The sequence below is a fragment of the Triturus cristatus genome, chromosome 1_2, assembly GCF_964204655.1.
Source record: "Triturus cristatus chromosome 1_2, aTriCri1.1, whole genome shotgun sequence".
NCBI lineage: Eukaryota > Metazoa > Chordata > Amphibia > Caudata > Salamandridae > Triturus > Triturus cristatus.
Genome location: NC_140580.1, coordinates 583573986 through 583594441, shown reverse-complemented (window position 1 = coordinate 583594441; position 20456 = coordinate 583573986). Strand labels below are relative to the sequence as shown.

At 47.4% G+C, this 20456-nt stretch overlaps 1 protein-coding gene across 7 annotated transcripts in view; it reads left to right on the top strand.

The window, feature by feature from the left end:
- CNNM2 (cyclin and CBS domain divalent metal cation transport mediator 2) overlaps window positions 1-20456 on the top strand; it is a 1019413-nt gene that overhangs the window by 83614 nt on the left and 915343 nt on the right. The gene's annotated exons all lie outside the window — the stretch shown is intronic.

Sequence of the window (20456 nt, the reverse complement as noted above, 5' to 3'; positions counted from 1 at the left end):
GTTGACTCATATGTATGGATCTTACCCGGTATATCACACCCATAAGTGCTTGCTCCCAATTCGTGAACAACATATAGTAAAGTTACTTAGACATGTAACTATCTTAAACCTGTATACCTTGAACTGAGATGTTCACACCCAACCCAAGTCAACCCACAGAAGAACATATTGTAGGACATGTTACTGTGTGAAAGAAAAAACATCCGCTGTGGCCTACAGCAAAACTAGATGACAATCCCCATCATACAGCAAGTTCGGAAAACATCAATGGCTAGCACATCGTTAGAACAGCTTTAAGTGCTACCTAAAAACGATAATATCCACTGCGACAATCAGCTGCATTACGTCACCATATGTTCCCTTATTTGCCCAATATCAGAATGTGCCTTCACGCATGCATAACATACACAAAATATATGGTCGAAATTCATACCGTTACTCCCAGAACTCAATTAGAGTCCCGTAATTAATTAGCCCAAAGTCTGGAATGGTCACAGTCTGCTGCCTGTGGGAAACTAAAATGATTCCCAGAAGATCCCTATTCAATAGCTTTGAGCGTTGCCTTCAGCTAGCTCCAGTTGCCTTAACCCCTTCAGTGCCCATGACGAGCTGGACTCGTCATGGGCCGCGGTGGCGCTGTGCCCATGACGAGTCCAGCTCGTCATAGACCCCGCCCGCTAATGCAACGGCCGGCACTGGGCGGGGAAAGGGGCGGGCACTGAAGGGGTTAAAGAATCAGACTGTTTCAACTGCATTCTGCTGACAAGGCAGCACCACAGCATATGAACAAACATATGCGGTAATAAAATTACAAACCTTCCAAGTGATCTGCCAGGCCCCAGCCTGCATCTGCTCTCCAGGGTCACTGCTAAGGCTGCCGGTGCGAGCAACTTCTGCCAGCTGACCACCCTTTGATGAGTCAAATCTCCCTCTTTCTGACCTTCTAGCAGCAGTAAAATTACACCGTACGGGTAGAGCCCGCAACCCTAACGATATTCCAGCAGCCTTGGAGCTGACCATTCTGACCCACCAGACACGCATGCCGTGCCCCCAGTGTATTTGTTAAATATCCTAAATGGCCCAGGAATCTTAGCATGTTTTTGAAAACCCCACACAGACATGCGCATTACAACAGGGGGACCTCAAACCGCCAGGATAGCAAAGGCCTGTTGCCAAATGTGCATTTGGGGTAGGCAGCCAGGGCATGAACCATACCTGCCCCACTCAAGGGTGACCCGCTATGCTTAAGTCGCTCGATCAAGCCGTATAACCACAACACCTACACCTGAAGCTGGTGCTCGGATGAAAAGCCTGATCCCGAATTGCATTTTGCATCCACAAAAGCATATGGCGGGGATATAAAGGATAGTGAGGGGCAGAGGGGCATGCCTTTGGGTGCAGCAACAGTTATTGCACTAAAAAATGGCTTTAGGCATCTAAAGAAATCTAGCAGTCACCCACATATAATACCGGGGCAGCCCAAATTGGGAGAAAAATTTGCCACACACTGCTCTCCTGAAGTCTGACAAGCAGATACCCATTCCTCATGCGACGAAGTGAGGCCAAAACACGGTGATAGTGGGTGTGGCCACCTCCATAGCACCGAAGGCGCCTCTGTTTCTCTTAGGGTAAAACCAGGTGGTTGTGAGCTCCGCCGCCTCGATGAACAGACCCATGCAGCAAAATGAACCAAGCCGCTTCTGCTTCTTGTCAAATGTCCGCAAAATAGGATGTGGGACTGCATGTACCAGGTATTTATTTCCCATTACAGCCCTTCCCCCAAAGGTGCCCTCTGCCCCGGTAGCGACCACTGCGACCCACAGGATTGGGCTGGTCACTTTCTGACCTGCTGGATCCTCACCAAACCGGATAGCCATGGGGCGAAGGATGGGTGCGTGGGGCAGGGGAATGCAGCGCTAGGTCTCTGCCCACCAAAGTGTTCGCACCATGCAAGATTCAGGCAGCCCCAGAACAGGTACATCAATGGCACAAACCATGGAAGTGTTTTGCAACATTTTTGAACTTCAATACTGAATGATCTGAAAGTGAGTAAAACAATACTCAAGTGAGTAAAACAATATGAAAAAGCCATGGGAAGTGAAAATGTAGTGTTGTGGTTGAGACAGGAACATCATTGTAAAAAAAGAAGTATCTATAACAGTTGTAAGGCCTTTATTCAAATACATTAAAAAAGACAATGACATCCATCAAAAGTGCTTCACGTATGAAATATCTAATTTCTTTTGTATCTTTCGAAAGCTCACAGGGAAGCTTATTAGAGTCCAACCATCGATCTAGGTTGTTGTATTACTCCTCGTTCACAAATCCTATAGCACACTGTCAGAATCATTGGTTGATCTCATTAGTGTATGCTTCCACGTCGTTTACTGACTCTGCAGGAAGACACCAGCACTTTAAAAAAAAATAAAAAAAATTCTTGCCTTTTACATGTTGTATAGTAAATCCACTGATCGCCACACCAGTGAATACAAAGCATGATCATTCTAATGCATTCATATCGTGCCTGGTCTTCTAGTCATGAGTCCTGATTTTATCAGTCGCATTCTCGGTCTGGTAAGGCTTCTGCATACAATCTTGAAGGTTCCCCCCTCCCTCCTTCCCTTCCCCAACAAATAACTGATCCCCCTCCCCTTCCCGCCCTGCTGTCTCCCCACTGCCGCTATTGATCCCAGCTAGGTATCTCCCCTGTACTTGAGATGTGTGTGATGGTGTTTCGCCGGAGCCTCCATGTCGTATCCCTGCCCTCTCCTGTGTAGTTCTATTATATATCCCTATTGCTCGGGATCTGTAGTGCTACTCCGTCCTAACCTGGCCCCTGGGGTTCTCTATTTGTGGTGGTCTCTCTGGGGTGGACGCTTCAGATTCTCTGTCATCTCTCTTTAGGTCTTCCACCAACCCTTCCCACACCTGAGCTCTTTCCAGCTTGCCCACCCCTCGTCTCGCATTTCTAAGCAGAACCCTGCCCTCGCAGCCAGCCCATTTCGCCAGCTCTCGTTTCCATCTGTGCACATTGGGACCTTCCGGCTTCTTCCAGCTACTAGTAATTTCTCGTTTCGCGAGTATAAAGGCAAGGCCTTGGAACCTGTCTATGGTCCTGGTTTTAGCAGTGTGTGGGAACAGGTTGAGCAATACGTGGGCTGGTGTGCAGGGTACAACCCTCTCTGTTATTCTAGCTATCTCCCGTGTGATTTCCTGCCAGTACTGCGTTAAGGAGGTGCAACTCCACATCATGTGAATAAAAGTCACCCCTTGTGTATTGCATCTTGGACATTTAGCGTCTGCACCCTCGAAATAGCGGTTGATACGCTCTAGGGTTAGATATGCTTGGTGAAGTATATAGAAATGATCAAACTAAAACGGGCGTTTGAGATACTTTGGCGGTCCGTTCTAAAATATTGTCCCAGTCCTTGTCTTCTAGTGGTCTGTCGATGTCTTCCCCCCCATTTGTGCCTCAACCGGTCCAGCGGTTGTATGGAGTCTCGCCCTATAGCTCTGTAGAGGCATGCAACAGCTTTGATAGATCCCCCAGCCAGACTTATGTATTTGCAGGTGGCGTGTCGCGGCGGTTCAGTCGTACCCGTTCCCCAGGGTCGCCTCATGGCCCCCGTGACTGCCCTATGGAGCAGGAAGTGCTCCTGTGGTATTTCCCAGTCAGCGCTGAAGTCCTCAAAGGAGAGAAGCTCCCCGTCCCGGAAGAGATCTCCTACTTTCATGGCTCCTGTTTGTACCGAATCGTCTATTCCCCGCCACTGCCTCCATGGGGAAGGGCCCCCAACAGCGACATCTCCATTTCGGGCGAATATGGGCGTTTTGTTATAGTTTAACTGCAGGCATCGGCCCCAGCAGCGACGTATCACTCTATGTTCGTTGCTGCGGACCTGCTGAGGTTTTGCAGTCCCAAGCAGGGTGCGGACACACTGACATTATCCGGGGTGAAAGGTGGCACCCCCCCTGTCCGGCTCCCTGCTCCCAGCCACCCACTGCGTGAACCTCTGCAGGTGTCTATGTCTAGCCAAATAGTAGGCCTCCATAACGGGCACAGCCAAACCCCCCCCACCCAGCCATTTTAGAGTGTTAAGGGCTGCTCGTCTGCGTCCTGTCCCCCATATGAACGCCGACAGGCAGGAGTCCAGCTCCTGGAACCATGCTGCTGGTATCCACACTGGAAGTGTGACAAAGAAGTACAGCAGTCGGGGGAGAGCCACCATTTTAAGTAGGGATATGTGACCCATTGCAGAGAGGGGAAGTTTTCCTCAGAATGCCATAGTGTCCTTGAGCGAGCGCAGCGCCCTCCCTATGTTACCTTCCTTCACATCCTCCATGGTGTGGAAGATGTGCACTCCCAAATATCGGAAATAGTGGGGTTCCCATCGCAGATCGCCTAAGTTCCCAGGTGGCTGCATGTCCCTCACCAAGGGGAATAATCTGGACTTCTGCCAATTCATGCGCAGGCCCGACAACGACCCAAATCGTTCTATCATAGCCTTTGCTTCTGGCAGTTCTTTCCCCGCGTCATTTAAGAATAGTGGAAGGTCATCTGCGTATAACGCTATTTGGTTGCTCTGCTCCCCCAACTGGAGCACTCGGTAAGCCCCTTCAGATCGTGCTATGCAAGCTAATGGCTCCACAGCCACGGCGAATGGTAATGGGGAGAGGGAACACCCCTGGCGTATACCCCTCTCCACTTGGTATTGCTCCGATATTTGTGCACCCAGTGCGGACCCGCACCACCGGATCAGTATATAATAGCCTCACCCAGCGCAGGAACCCCGGTCCAAGGCCCATTTTGGTCAACACGGCATATAGGAACCCCTATTCCAGGCTATCAAATACCTTTTCCATGTCAATGGTGAACACTCCCCACCCCCCCCCCCCCCCCCCCCCGGTCTGCCGTTGCCCCAAGTTCGACAATGGACAGCAGTCGATGTATATTCAGAGTAGTTTTCCGGCGGGAAATGAAGCCAGCCTGGCCCTAGTGCACCAGAGACATCATGTATGGGAGCAACCGTGTTGCCAGAACCTTACTTAAAATTTTAAAGTCGAGATTCAGCATCAACAAGGGTCTATACACTGCGCACTCCAATGGGGACTTATCGTGCGTCAACAGCGGGATCACCGCCGCCTCTCTGGTGGTGCCCAGTAAGTGGGCCTTCTCCCTTGCCTCCGCATACATCTCTGCCAATTTGGGGGATAGTTCTCCCACGTATGCCGTGAAGAATTTCTTGGGGAGCCCATCTGTACCTGGTGTTTTCCCCCGCCCCAGTTTCTTAATAGCTACCCGAATTTCGCACTCTGAGATTTGAGCTCCTAAGTGCTCTGCGTCCTCTTAAGTTAGAGTATGTAATGGGAGGTCTGCCAGGTGTTCCTCTATTTCCCCTTCCCCCGGGGTCCTGAACTCTTATAAAGTCGCTCATAATAGCTGCGAAACCTATTATTGATGTTGTCCTGTCGGTATAAAAGGTGCCCCTCTGAGTCCGCTAATTCTATGATCATATTTCCCCTGCGGGTGGGATTAGCGAGCCATGCCAGCAATCTACCTGCACTGTCTCGCTCAGCATGGGTCCTGTCCATGTATGCTTGAAAGTCAAAGCACCGTAGTCTTGCTTCATGCACAGCCATCTCCTCCTTCGCCTCAAGTAACTCCTGGCTGAGTTCTGCATGGTTCGGGCATCGGCGTTCTACTTCCCTCAGTGCCCAATCGGCCCATCCCACGTCAGTTAGTAATGTACGCCGTACCCCTATTGACAGTGCCATGCAACGCCCCCTAATTACCTCCTTAAAGGCCTCCCATTCTGTCACTCTGGAGTCTGTGGATTGTGCATTGTCTACAAAATATGTGACTATTTGTTCCCTGATCTCATGGTGGAACACTTGGTCTTCTAGTGCCTGAGGCTTGAGGCGCCAGGTGGGGATAGCTGCGGCTGGGTTCCCCACTGTAGCCGAGCCAATAGGGGGTTGTGGTCCGACATCGTTCGAATGAGGTATTCCACGCTGTGGAGTCGTGCGTGCATGTCTGGGGAGCATAAAAAGGTGTCCAGTCGGACGTGTAAGTCATGTACATGGGAAAGGTGAGAATACTCCCTATCTAGTGGGTGCGTGTGTCGCCATGTGTCCACCAACCCCCAATGAGCCTGCCAATTCCTGAACCTCCTGGCTATCCTTTGTGCTGGGGCATCCCGAAGTGGTGGGTGGGACCGGTCAAGGGCCGGATCTGCAATGCAATTAAAATCTCCACCCATGATAATTGACCCCGTCATGTATGGCGCCAGAGACCCAGATAAACGCTCAAAGAATGCTCCTTGGTCCGTATTCGGGCCGTAAATATTTATCAGCATGACATCTTGCCCGTCTAGTCGCCCTGTGACTACCACATATCGGCCCTCTAGATCCTCTTTATGGCCTGTGTTGCTGGAAGGGGACGCCCGCCCTGATCCATATCAGGAACCCTCTGGCGAATTGCGAGAATGTAGTATAATATGCCTGGCCTTTCCATCTACGGTGTAGTGCCGCCCCCTCGGAGGCCAATGTGTGCGTTTCCTGCAGCATTGCTATGTGAATGCCTCGCCTGTTCAGATGTGAGAAGATTTTGTAGCTTTTATGCATAGAGTGCATCCCCCGGACATTCCAGGAGAGGAGGCTATACTCCCTCTGATTGGGCATTACAGTTTAGCCTCTCTATCTCCGTCTGGCCCCCTTGGCCCCGCCCGACTCCCGGCGCCCTGTATCGCATAATGGGAACCTCCGCACAGTGGCTCTTATCCCCAAGTGAGTATAGACAGCAGTGCCCCCAACTTAAAACAATAGAACTTTCCCAACTCCTCCTCCCCAGGACAAGTGAGAAACTCTCCCATCCAAACTAAGCACTCTAGTGCTAACACAACAATTGTCCATAGTTCGGGTAGCGGCGAGGCCAGTGCCATCCAGAGGAAAACTGTATTCCTGTCCCCTGGATCTCCCCCACCCAGTGCATACTACATTTCTTTTTCAATGCCCCGTGTCGGGGCCCCTTCCTCCTCGCGCTAGTAGCCTCCCGGTGTACAGTGGACTCCCTTCCATCATTCACCCCTGTATGCTTGCGTGCCCCGAGAGCCTTCAGGCAATATCATCCGCCAGTCTGGGGGTTAGTCCAGGGAGGATCCGACTGGTTTCGCCCAGTGTGCTGGTGCTAGAGTCGGAGTCTCTTGGGTCTTCCCCCGACATTGAAGATAAGCTCATCGTCCCCTGCGTGCTCAGAGAGGCCACTGCTGCTACAGCATTCTCTCTGTCTCGTCGTGATTCTTCCACTGTGGGGAGGTTCCTGGGTTTTTCTCCTCCTCGTGTAGCACTTGAGTTATCCTGACCTGACGGCTCACGCCTTTCTTCTGATTTCTCCTGTGGTGCTTGCGCCTCGACCCAGTCCCACACATCCTGTGGAGTGTTGAAGAACTTGGTTACTTCCGCAGAGATCATCCGGAGCTTGGCCGGGAGTAACATGGAGTATTGTACCCCCATTTGTCGCAATTTACGTTTGACTGCTGTGTAGGACGCCCTTTGCTTTTGTACCTCCCTTGAAAAGTCTGGGACAATTCGTACAGTGCTGTTGTCAATTCGGAGTTGACCTTTGACTCGGGCTCGGCTCAGTACATGGTCTCTATCTTTGTAGCAGAGTAGTCGGGCCACCATTGGTCTCGGAGGCCGGCCAGGCGGGGGTGCCTTAGCTGGGACTCTGTGTGCCCGCTCCAGGGCAAAGTATGGTGATAGGCCTCCCTCTGATACCTCTGTTCGGAGCCAGTTTTCCAAGTAAGCCACCATGTCATTTCCTTCAATTTTCTCTGGCAGGCCTATAATTCGTAGGTTATTGCGTCTCGCTCTATTTTCAGCGTCTTCTGCTCTGAGTTCTAGCACTTGGATTCTCCTCTCTATCTCAGCAAATCTCGGAGCAGACGCAGTCACCGGAGGCTTTAGCTCATGGATCTCCTCTTCTGTCGCGGTGACCCGGTCTGCCAGTTTCCTGTGATCCGCCCTGAGTAGGCCCAGGTCCTCTTGCAGTATATTGAAATTTTGTTTCCAATGCCGTTCTCGACAGCTCTATTGCCTTCAGGATATCGTAGAGGGATGGGCCCTCTTGCGTCTCCTTCTTATCCATGTGTGCTCCTGTTCTCGGGTGGGCTTCCCCCGAGTCCTCTCCTGCCGACTCCTGTTGCTGCTCAGTGTCCCTCCTCTTAGATACTCTCCCCATGGTGTTAATAGCTCATGGCTTGGAGCTTCCCCTTTGTCCGCGTCAGCGCCCGGGACACGGGTCTCCGCCTTCCCACTGGTGCTGGATAACACATATAGCCTTTCCTCTGCCATTTGGGCCGTTCTGCTGTCTGCCCTGTGTTGCCTTCCTTGCTCTAGTGGGTTTTTTCTTGGAGAGCCCTCCTTATCCGCGTTGATGTCCGGGGCAATGGTCTCTGCTTTTTTTCACTTTTGCTGGGTATCGCTTACAGCCTTTTCTCCGCTTTATGGGCCTTCTCCCGTCTCTTACACCCGTATCCCAGTGGCACCAGTCAGCGTCCTTCAGTTCTTCCTCCATAGTTGCACTCCACGTGCGCTCCTTTATTAGCATCGTTTGTCTGCCTCCTGTCGGTGCGTATCCTCCAATTTTGGTCCTTAGAATGGCATGTCTGTTTCTGTTGTCGCTGGTCAGTTCCCAGCTCTGATCAAGCGTCAATTGTCCCTGCACGTTTCCATGGCCTGCTATATTAATTCTTCTGTACGCCGCACTGTAGACCTGCTCCGGCCCTTCCCCCCCCCCCCCCCCTTCCCCCCGCTGTGCTGCCCGGGAGTGCTGAAGGAGAGCCCGGTTGGAGCCAGCTGCCTGCTGCTTGTGTCGGCGCTGCTTACTTGGGTGGCGGTCTGCTCCTCGTCTAGGTTGGACTCCGGTGTGGGTGATTTGGCGTCGCTGCTCCTATTCTTTGTGTCAGACGTGCCTTCAGGGTCTAATAGTCGGGTAGGTCTTCCCTCTCTGCAGTTGCACCTCGGCCCTTGAGTACTCGGCGGGCCTCTATAGCTTTCCGCTCCGGTAGTATTTTGGCCTCAGCCACCCGTCCGCCGGCGTTCCCTATGTAGCCAATGGCCTCAGTTGCCCGGGCCCTCTTTATCAACTGTCGATCTCCCTCTCCAGTGCTCCAGCAGGGGTGTGTTCCTTTTGGTTTACCGCAGGGTGCTCCCAGGGGAAGTAGGTGGATTCTCTATGCTCCATCTCCCTCTTCATTTATCGTCTTTTCCTGCCGGAAGGCTTAGCTCCCTCTGGCCCTCCGCCCGGTGACTCGCTGGATTCCTTGTATGGCGGTTGGGGGCTTTCAAGTATGTGCCGATCTTCTTCTCTCCCCCCGGTAGGGTCAGAAGTCCTGGGGAGAGTCGCTCAATACGTGAGTAATATTATTTCTAGGGAGGCCCCCGGTTCCCGTTCCGCCCTGCGCCGCTGCTGTTGTGTTGCCCGGTTCGCTGTCCGCTCTCCTGCTGCCTGTTCTGGGCCCCATCAGTTGGAAGAGTTAGCAATGCCCCCGCGGTCGTTTGCGCACCACTCTCGCCCGTATCTCCCTCTGCTCAGGTTCGTCTCCTCTCCGGGCTTCGCAGGTCGGCCCGACCACCGCTTCCTTCCCTCTTAGCCTCCTTCTGTGGTCTCACTGCTGGGCTCTAGGGTCACATAGGGGGGCCTACCTTCGGCAGTCTGCTTGGGACCGACACCAGCACTTTTGACAAATAACCTTAGAAATATTAAACTGAATACTTGCTTACTGATTGGCTGTTATGGATTGTCATCATGTTTGACAAGAAGGACCACCAGACAATACTACACTATTCCCATGGTCAATTATCAACTAATTCTGATGCCAGTACTGGCCAATACCTTGAATGACATTACTGCCACTTGACTGTATTGGGAGTGTCAAACATGTTGTATACCCTTATCAGTGAATAGAGGATACAGTTATTGGTGTCATACACAGTATTTAAAATCATCTTTATGATCAGACAAAACAACTGCAATTATGTTGTGCATTGATGGCTTACTTGCTGTGCTCCAAGCAATTGTTATTTTATGTCCGCAATGGTCTTGCCATCAATCCTAGTACACTTTCTAATTGCGGATGTAGCAGCAGCTAGTCTGGGGCCTTGTTTATCTTGTGCACTACATAACTAGCCAGTTACTTAGGAATGTGTGGTTAACTAGTACCTCTGATACCTTTGTAATAGTTTAAGTAATTTCAACAATGTTGTTTAAATATGATTGATGTCATTGAATGTATCACTTAACATGTCATGAATGATGTAATATGTGAGGCCCTAAGCAATGCATGATGGGGCCACAAGTTATAGCTAGTTTGCTAAACTATAAATGGCGTATTTTAGTGATTTTGGTTTTTTTAGGTTAACTTATGTTTTATTCCTACTTGTAACGTCACTTTAACCTTTGTTTTTTTTGCACTTTGGGTAACTGTGTAATATGGTCCAGTATTGCCATTGTCATCATCATCATCATCAAAAAGCTTTATTTCGACAGTTTGTCATAAAAGCACAACAATACAACACATATCGCACAATAAATAACACATAGTACAATACAATTACAAGATAAAAGCTTATTAAATTCCATATACTGTCTGATATCTAAAAGTTTATAAGAAAAACACATTACTGTAACAACTGTTTCCTTGCAGTTCTTATCCTCCAAGCCCAACCCAAAAATTTAGCCATACAACAGGCAAAAAAGGGACAGGCATCTGAGCGCAATATGCGTAGAGCTTCCAAATGTGATCTTGTGCCTAGACTCCTACATAAAGGCTTCAACCATCTCGACCTGGGCACAGAATACGCATGGCACTCAAACAACAAATGAGCTATAGACTCCACCCTTGAGTCACAAAAGGGGCAATAAGGAATGGTTTGGAATGGAGGTTTCCAAGTAGACGTGAAGAATCCTAGAGGAAGAACACCCACCCTGAATTTAAAGTATAGTGCTCTGTCACCCGGGTTGGGGATTGAATCCAGGTAAGGTTCTCTGAAAGGGATCTCCTTAACTAGCAGAAACTGGGCGACAGATTTGCAATGATTAGGGTTACGCAACCTCTCATTATCCACCCAGAGCCAATAAACCTTCTTAAGCAATTGTTTAGAGGGTGCTGTTCTGTTGACCCAAGCATCTCCTAAACCCAGCTCATAAAGAAGTCGCTTAACCTCCCTGAGCCAGATTACCTTACACCAACCAGATAAGGATAAGATTTCGCTGAGGGCATCTGCATAGCTACTCAATTCAGGGACATTCCATATCCTGGCCCATAATAAAAGGGGACGTAGCCTGGCTTGCTCGCAAATTGGGCGTGTGCCTGCATCTAACAAGAGGGGAATTGTAGGGGTACTGTGGGGTAATTTCATAAGATCTTTGTGGAAATTATTTTCAAGGTGTGTCAAGATGTCAACTCTTTGTGTACCCCACAGTTCCGCACCATACAATGCTGCACTCACCACCCTTGCCCTGTAGATATCAAGTAGTGCCCCAATAGGTTTTAAAGCTGAGGCACGTTGTTCCTTGAGCAGGGCCCCTGAGACCCTCTTATGGGTCAAAAACACCTTTTGGTGGTGCGCCTTCCAACTCATATTAACACACAGTCGAATACCTAGGTAGTCAAATTCGTTGACTCTATCAAGAGAAACAGAGTCCAAGGTAGGAGGAACAACCGCTTTCCTGGGAGGGTTAAGAACAAGGAATTTGGTCTTGCTTATATTTATAGACAGGCCCTTGGTATCACAAAAGGCCTTAAAGCTAGAAAGCAACTTTTGGATACCTACTGGTGACTTTGAAATTAGGAGGGTATCATCCGCAAAAAGGAGCGTAGGAACTTTCCTACCAGCCAAGGATGGTGCATCTGACGGCTGTTGAAGCAGATGGTCCACCACTCCGTTAACATAAAGAGAAAACAGAGTGGGGGCAAGCACACATCCCTGGCGGACGCCCCTATCTACGGAAATACGAGATGTCTTCTCCCCCTGGGTACCCCATCTAATCTGAGCAAAGTTGCTTTCATGGAACTTTATGTGCAAGGCCAACAAATAGGGAGGTATACCCAACCTACCTAAGACATTCCACAATTGGACTCGAGGGACCAGGTCGAAGGCGGTTCGCAAGTCTATGAAGACTAAATACAAGCTGCCCCCACCCAGCACGACCACTTTCCAGTATATCATTAAAAGGTGAAACGTCTGTTCGATGGTGCCCATCCCTGATCTGAAACCTGCCTGGAAATCTGACAGAACCTGGTTTTCTTCGACCCACTGCAGGATCCTGCCTAGTATCACTTTGCCCGCAACCTTTTGTGTTGAGTCAAGCAGGCTAATAGGGCGATAATTAGCTGGGTCGTCCCGACAGCCTTTTTTAAAAATAGGGACGACCTCAGCACCCCTCCATGAGTCAGGGAGAGAACCTCCCAACACAGCCTCATTCAAAAGTGAGGCAATTAATCTACTCCACGATAATGGATATTTCTTCAACAAGTCGCCCGGAATTCCATCCGGTCCAGCAGCCTTATTGGGTACAATACAACTGATTGCCCTTGCAACTTCCTCAGTGGTGAAGGGGCAGGCAATGGTGGGAATCTCGGCTGGTAAGCTGGCGAGAAGGCCCATGTTTAGATGGGGTTTCCCACTTTGGACAGAGTACAATTTGGAGAAGTGGGCAAACCAGAGATCACCCGGAATATTACAAGTAAACTGGGAATCGAGAGGTTTGTCCCTAGCTCTCAGCAGATCCCAGAACCCCTTGGAGTCTTTCCTGGCGCTTGCCTCCACTAGATCCCACCAAAAACTGTAATCGTGGGCCTCCTTCGCCTCTGCCACAACTTTTTTATAGAGTTTCCTCGCCAATCTAATATTGCCTGGAACCTTACTTTTCACTGCGGAAATGAGTTCCCCCTTGGCAACCCGACATTTAGAAGAATACCACTTATTTCTTGCCGTAGGAGCACCTTTCGCAGAAACCTTCACGCTGGATTGGGGTATAATGAACAAATCACTTAACACTGCAATGGTTTCTGTGAATATTGGTAAAACAGTTTGGCTGGTGGCACCCAGGGCATCAAGGCGCGGCCCCACCGCTACCAAAGTGGTCCCTGCCTGTGCCAACCTTTCCTCATCCGCTGCTACTTTAGCCCACTTTAAACGCCTGCCACAGCACGAGGGAACAAGCTCATGGGAGGTTTTCCACTTATAGGGGATCTTAACTGAATTCCCAGCCTGCCAGGGCGAAATCAATGTTAAGGAGAGAGGATTGTGGTCACTATCGCAAGACGCAATAACCTCCATATCAAAGTGAAGTGACCACAAATTATAATTCAACACAACATAATCTATTCTGGAAGTGTGTCCCATCCTGTTATAGGTGTGCGCACCCAAGGGATCCGATTTAGATCGGCCATTGGTTGGTCTTAGGTCATGTTCCATACAGAGTGCATTGATGTCTACCGCACTCTGAGACCATTTAGGAATCGGATCTATGGTCAGGGTGGGAATACCTCTCCTTGTGTCCTCCTCCCAAGTGTCCAGGATATCCTCCCTAGCCAATGGCTCAAAGCAGCAATTAAAGTCGCCTGCAAGAAGAACATAGGAATCAATACTGCAGGCGGCTAGATCGCTGCTTAATCCTGTAGAGGATAGAGTGGATAACCCGCCCCTGGCCCCCCTTAAATAAAGGTTAAAAACTTCCAGCTTCCTACCCCCTGGTCATAGAATGGTTATCCACTGGAGATCGGGAGAATGCGTAGGCTTTTGGCTTACACTTAAACCTAGAGCTATATTAACCCATATAAGAAGGCCACCTGACGGGCGACCTTTACATCCATATTGATGGGAAGCTGGAACAAAGTAGGTCGTAAAGCCCACTCTATGCCTAGGTTCGAGGCACCAAGTTTCCTGCAAAAGACAGATGTTATAAGAGGCCAAAAAGGCATTCCATTCAGGAATTTCAAAATTACGGGCGAGCCCTGCCACATTCCAGCTTATGATCTTTAGCAAGGGGTCGTCTGTGGTAATCTGCCTTGGAGGGTTATCTAATGTAACCAAATTGGACACAAGTCCTACCCCCCCCCGCAGCAGATCTATTTAGCCTAGGCGGTGGGTCAAGCTGGTGGTGATGGGGAGCCATTGCTACATCAGTCAACTTCCTAATTGGTGGAACATTCTGAATTGGAGGCAAGGGAGTCAAACAAGGTGGGTCCAGTTGATCCGTTACTTCTTGGGAATCAAAAGTACATGACGTATTCAAACCCGCCTCTATAGGTAAAGCAGAAAAGATTCCCTCTAGACTTGGAGGGCTAAGAACCGTAGGTTCAATCGACATAAGAGAAGATTCATTGTGCCCTAAAACCTGTGGTAAAGGAACTTGGGGAACAGGTTGGCGTGCGAGTCAATCTACCTCCTCAATCCCAGCAAACCGATTCGAAGTGGAGAAGCCATTCCAGATTGTGGAGGAATCTTGGAATTTTTTGGGATGGCTCCTCCAGTTATGGTGGTGAACTAAAGACCAGTCCTCTTCCCGTGTATATCTAGGGCGCGGTGGGTAGAAAAAGGACAATGGCCTAGGTGTAACAAAAGAACCTTCACCAGTAGGGCAGGAGCAGATATGATGTGCCGTGTGTGGGTCCTCAAAGGTCACCACTATACAGTCCCCGGGACTAGATTTCCTTGAGGGGCCCACCCAGGGGATTCTGCGTACCATCAGGATTCTGCTTCTCTGTCCGATAGGAATTGGTCTATTCGCATTAAGCCAATGAATTGTCTTATTCTTCAGAGACCAGTGGTTCTCATGTTGGCCGTTTCCTATCTGGGGGACACCCGTCAACACAACCACATAATCATTGGCCTCTGGAGGGAGATCAATATAACCCCCTCTAAAATTATTCTTAACAGGTGGGCTCTTGGTTGGATGTAGCGCCACTTCACTAGGAGGGGGGCTATGCGGTACACCTACATTGGGTTTAACTGGTGGTTGAGAGATGAGGCACTTAGGAGCCTTGTGTATGGAGGCGGTGGTACTATGATCCACACCCACAGTCCCCAATGTAGAAACCGATCGTGCAGTAGCTGGTACTGGAGGTGAGGCTTGCGGGACTTGAGGAATTAAAACATGGGGTGGTGGCTCGACAACAGGAGAGCCCTGATTTTCAAGACTTCTCAGGCCGAGAGTGGCCAGAGCAATAATGCTCTTTTCCATCTCGAGCAAATTGTTCTCAATACGTGAGAGTCTGAGATCGAGAGGGGAAAGAAGTTTCTTAAGGGTTTCCCAAACTAAACCTATAAATTCCCCATCATTCCTATCCACGCTCCCTGCATGTAAGCCCTCAACCTCTGCCTCAGTGGCCGTAGGGTCAGTCGAGAGAGCAGAAACTAACCCCTCTTTGACTCCCTCATAATGTGATTGTACCCTGGACACACACCCTCCAATAGGATTTAAAACCGGAACACTAGTCGAATTCAGGTGTTGTGCAGCCGCAATTTTGGCCTTCTTACGACAGTAAGCAGACCGAGAGGTGCATTTTCTTTTAGAATGGTAATCTTTGCTAATAGAGCGCCTAGATGAAAACATTGCAGAGATGGAATTATTAGAACTAGCATCTTGCCTGAGAGGAATAGTGGGAGGATTCGCTGCGCTATCCTGAATCAATGGCTCTAAAGTGGGGGGTAGTGGAGGAAAAGCCGGAGAATGATGGACATCAACCTGTGTAACTACACAATGGGGGATTACTGAACGTACCGGGGTAACCGCAGTGGCTATATGGCCCAGGGAGGATTTTTTTGACAAATCAATTACCTGGGACAGTCTCCTAGCAGATGCCAATTCCAGGGAAACACGAGTCTGAAGTTTGGAAATTTCATGGTCTATAGCTGTGTTGGTACGAGTAATAAAATCGTCCATAGGACCATTGATTGGAAGACCGCCATTTGCGGCCTTACTCCGTGTTAACCTGGTAGACATAGCTTAACAACCACAACAACGACAACCCCCTGACTTAACTGTGGGGATGAAGAAATAAATGGTATAACAATTAGGCTCAACACAGAACTGTTGGAATTAAGACGAAAGGGGATAGCCCCGACCAGACCTCGCAGACCTCGAACGGCCTCAAACGGCCCGCTCTTTGCCCGGTCTTCGCCCCGGCTGTCGTCCCGCGCGCGTCCCGCTAAGGCGCGGGACAAGGGTGAGCACTTGAGGACAGGGGCCGGAAGGGGAGGAGCCGGGAAGAGGTATTGCCATTGTGGCATTTGTGTACTTCATAAATTGCAAGGCTGAGGAGATTTTCCAAAGTCACCAAAACCCAAAGATGGGAATATAGGATCATATTACACGTTACTTATTAAGAATTTTTTATTTTGGGGAATTTACCTTTGTTACCTTCAAAGTGCACCTACGAATGGGCACTGATAAGAATTTGAATGTTTAGATTTTGTTTGCCTTTCATGGATACATTTTTGATTACAAAAAATAAATAAAAGGCAGTGCTGAGGGCCGGAAGATTTATGCAATTCTGTGGCTGAAGCATTTACCATATAATTATGGATTTACTCCATTTGTGAAATACTTGAGATTTTGCATAAACGTTGTTTCTAGGTCAAATTTATGTATTTAATAGAGCCAGAGAATGTGTTGCCCAATTTTACATTTTTTATGCATAGATTAGATAACCTTTCTGCATAATCCTAGTAGCCCTGGTAGTAGTAAAGCTGTGCAGAGTTGATTTTTATTTGGAGGGGCGAGGGTGTCTCCTTTGACTAAACCCATATTTCATAGGGAATTGTGGAATATTTTCCATATATCACAGTTCTCTGTGAAATGAGTTTTTTTTACCAATGCATTTTGTGCAACAAGAGCTTCCAAACACAATATATATGTATATATATATGTATGTATGTGCGTGTGTGTGTGTTTCATTGTCTCCGTTACACTTCTCCGACGAGGACACATGGCACCACAGACATCGGTATGTTTTTATTCCTTTTTTATTTTTGTTTGTTTAACACCATAGTGCCACCACACAGACAGAAGGTCTATGTGTTTCGGCTCCCAGCCTTCTACCGCACTATTTATATATATCGCCGAAATAATATCATCCTCTAGAGAGCTTTGGCACCTGTATGTATATGGCGTCAAGCAAGTCGGTAAGTATACACCTTCTCAAACTGTTGAGCAACAATAAGTGGACAGATCCATGATAAGTCAGTACCCTATAAACGGAGATCGTCCACAGCACCGGATGGCAAGAAAGTTAACTCGCATCATGACGATATTATTTTGGCGATCAGCAGGTTAATTGGCAATCTAAGATTCATCACTATCTCAACCAAATTGTAATAGAGAGTATTCTTTGATCGACGGGAATGTCATAGGTCACTTTTGGATAACGTAATAAGCATTTGGAATTACTTCCGGAATATTTCTGTATTCCACTCATCTATTGCAACATTCCCATACCGCCTTGAAAAAGTCTGAGTTCAGACGAAGACACGTGTCTAGATCGTGTGCTGGGAATCTTTTAAAAAGAACCAATAAAGACAAGGATTTAACATTTATTGAACTTGGTTTGGACTGACTGTTTGTTATATGCAAAATTGATTTGATGGAATCTCTGAATCATTTAGATTCATATGTGAATCTCGACTGTGTTTTGAACTTATCCAATACTGTTGTTGGACCGATAAATACATAAAAAGGGTGTGCTGTTATAGCTTAGATTGTTGTTTATGGATGTGCATGTTATTTTATAATGCGCTGATAGCACCGCTAGGTAGTAGGTGTGGTAGGCTGCCCTAGCACCCCGGTGCAATTCTAGCATTAATAATCTTACACGCTCATTACTGCCAGATATATACATATGGTCCTTATTTGATGTGCGGTTTCTCCCTTTAAGGGAACACTACTACCTCTCTTTTTTGTCTATGCTTGTATATGGGACAAACCCATAAACGCTCCATAATGGAGGGCCAACCATGTATTAGGAAAATATAATGGCAGTTATGGTGATATAATTTACTACAATGATGAGTTGTATCATATTGTTATATGTATTGTTTATTTGGATAGTTTACATGGAAAATGTTTATAGAAAACATATAGTTAAACACTGAACTTCAGTGTTTGGTTTTCTGCAGTGAAAGGAAGAAAGAATATGAATCTTCAGTGAAGTTAAGTTTGTGATGTGCTAACTGGCATGTCCTCTCTAATGTTGGCTCAGCGAGCAGTGGTTCCTGGTTGGAATTAGAATCTGCAGATTGTGTTCACATCTTTCAAGAAGATGATCCCAAATAAACTAAGGGCTACTGTGAAGCCCAGCAGAGCTGTTTGGTGCTTCCATTATCTAAATGAACTGTCACGTTTAGGTGATTATCTTCAGGAAGACAGTCAAACTGAGACTAGACCTCCTTGAATGCAGAGACGTTGTGCGATAGTAGTATCTAACCATTTTAACAATGGATGCGTGTGTATAAATTTTCCCATTATCTATTGGTTTATATTACATGTTAAGTTTGGTGTAAAGAGGCTGAAAACAATACTTTTTTTAAACATGGAAAAGTTTAGTGAAAACAGTATGGGAAATACTACACTACTGTTTGTAGTACCAATAAACGAAATGGAACTAAGAAAACAGGGTTTCAGAGAAAATCAGCTATACTTTTATTAAAAACCCATTTTTCTTATAGAAATCGAGATTTGAACCTGCTGCCAGAAAGCCAGAGCTAATAATGGGTCCTGATTTCAATTATAATGTTCAGCTTTCATGAATAAAATGTTGACTACATTATACTCGGAGATTTTTGAAGCTCCTCTTGCAACTTTCAGCAAACCTTGGGGCCTTATTACATTTAGAATGAAAGATTTTGCTCTGCTTTCAAGGAGAAGTGACTAATTAAACAATAGTAAATGCTAAGGCTCTGCCGAGGCAGTCATTATGATGAATGTTTGCGAAATATGGAAAATAGTTCTTAGGTACCTTAATATGGATTTGTATATCAGTGTGTTTGGTGCAGTAAAGCACCTAAACATGTAGTCTGTATAAAGAAAAAATATACTTACGGGGTGATATATTGTAATATATTGCCATGGAGGGGTTCTGGTGACATCCTAAATTATGAGAATGAAGGCTGATTTGTAAACGTGTTTTGAAGCCCAGCATGACAATTACATGGTACTGGTTGTGTGTTTTTTAAAAAAAATATAACGCTTATTTTGGTGCAGTTATGAAAATCAACATTTATGTAATTGGGGCTATCATTATCTAAATGGCCTGTTCTTCTTAAAGGCACACTTACAGACTTCTTTGAAATAACATCATCTGCCTGTGTAATATCACTGATTTAAAAATACACACACACACGAGATATATATATATATATATATATATAGTATAAAAAATGCAGCAAAGGGTGCTCTCTTCATGCTATATCACCTCAAGAAAATCAAACCCTTCATTCCGGCTGGGGACTTTAAATCTGTTGTCCAAATACTGGTCATGTCTAAAATCGACTATGGTAACGCCATCCTCTCTGGAACACCTAAAATCCACTTAGCGTCAATCAAATCTGTTCTCAACCTTGCTGCTAGGCTTATTACAGATTGCAAACGGTTCGATCACATCTTTCCTGCCCTCAAATCCCTCAAATGGCTCCCCGTTGAAGGCAGATCCACCTTCAAAAGCGCTTGCATCACGCATAAAGCCCTTCATCAAAACACCCCTCAGTACCTATCGGAGAAACTCCACAAAGCCGGCAGCTCCAGAGAGTTGAGGAGCACCTACACACTCGCTCTCATTCCCCCTCTGTTAAATAAGAAATCCACACAATCACGCTCCTTCTCTGGAAATGTGCCGACCATCTGGAATTCACTCCCCATAGATTTACGCTGCAACCCCTCCTACTACAGCTTCAAAAAAGCCCTGAAATTGCACCTTCTCAACTACTACTGGGGTCCTTAATCCCTACATTGGACACATGTCCCAATCCTGCGTCTCACTTTTTTGTTTTGCACTCATCGATCCTCTAACTTCCTCCTCCCCCTTTCTCATAATCTACCCTATCTTACTTCCTTGCTCTCCTATATCACTAAGTCCTCTTATTGTCTCAGCCCGCGTCTCTCTGTTCAGGGCTCTCCTTACTGTTCACCTGACTTCCTCGTCCCCCCTCTTCTTACAGCCACCTCATTTAACTACCTTCCCCTCTTATCTAACTTTAATCCCCTTTTAGGCACAGCCCTCACTGACCCAGTGCTTCCTCACCCTTCCCCATTTTAATGTCTACCCCCATCCATGCTTCCCCCCTCCTCTTTAGCCTGCCCAACCACATTTGCTGTTTTTACTCATGACTCGCTATATTCTAATGTAAATCCGGATGTCATTAGTCTTGGTAATCATTTCTGTCAGTTTTTTATT